The following is a 1,332-nucleotide window of genomic DNA, read 5'->3' as shown; positions in this document are numbered from 1 at the left end:
AAAAATAAAAGGACATTTTTCAAAACATTACAAGCATTCCCATGGGTAAAGTCCCTATCTTTAGCTTCTAAACGATATATCTTTATAGTCATCTGTAAAATAATTACTTCATCCTTATTCAGATGAGCATTTTCCGGCTCGTTGTGAATACGTTGAAAATGCTCCACCTTTCATTTTAAATCCATACCTTTCATTTTAAATCCATAAACATGGATTTTACATCTTTTGTACGGTATTGACTGCGACCCATTTCATAGCGAAACAAATGAAATACATGAATCTAAAAAGATCCAACATGATATTGCAAGATCAGGTGGAAAGTCATCCTCTACATTGACAATCCAAGCACGTATTAAAGTGAGTTCCTTTTTGGTGTTCTATGTGAGTGGTACATCCTTCGGTTGTCTTGAAAGTTAAAAATGTAAGCTGACAATATTATTTCTAGGAGAATTTAATATTTACAGTGGGATCAAATACAAATTTTTTTATACTATAAATAGAATTTCAATCATTTCACAGGTTAAATCATCACTTTCTAGATAAAGTTATTATTTATAGATATTTATTTATTTATTTATTTCAAATTTATCATTTTAAAATAAGTTTAAGCCTAGTTTGTAGCTAATTAAATGTATATCCCCGATATCCGATTTGTGAAGGCGATATGTCAATGGAAGGAACTAGTTGCAAACAAAATATTAAAAAAACGTGGTAATTGCATTCAAAACAGATAATTTTATGTGGTGTGAAAATGACACTTTAAGTGTTTTTTCATACTTTTTTTTTATATGAAGCATAGTTTGGAGCTAATTAAGTATACATTCCCGATATCCCATTTGCGAGGGCGATATATGTATGGAAAGAACTAGTTATAAACAACGTATTTTAGAAAAAAAAAAAAAAAAAAACATGGTGACCGAATTTAAAACTGATTATTTTAGGTTGTGTGAAAATGGTACTTTAAGCGTTTTTTTTCACACTACCATGCATTCTCATATTGCTCATTTGCAAAAAAAAATGAACATATTCGATGTAACACCTAGTTTTAGGATGTTTCTAATATCAGGATAGCGGGTCGTAAATGAATCGAGTAAAGATCTTGTGCTTAAAATGAATATATTCTAGATCCTGTTGGATGTTGACAATGTTGGATTTAGTGATTTAAGCCATCGATTTGTGCTTTGAAGCAAAAGGGTAAAATGGGAAAAGTACTATGTGGGTTTCTTTCACGAATTATGGTTTTAGGTGGACATGTATTAAGTCAAAAGTAATTATATAAAGTTGTGGGGCTCGTCAATACCTTTCCGCGCATATAAAGATAACTGAAAACGA

The sequence above is a fragment of the Lactuca saligna genome, chromosome 1 (assembly GCF_052625555.1).
Source record: "Lactuca saligna cultivar CGN05327 chromosome 1, ASM5262555v1, whole genome shotgun sequence".
Lineage (NCBI taxonomy): Eukaryota > Viridiplantae > Streptophyta > Magnoliopsida > Asterales > Asteraceae > Lactuca > Lactuca saligna.
Note: the sequence above shows the minus strand (reverse complement) of the source record.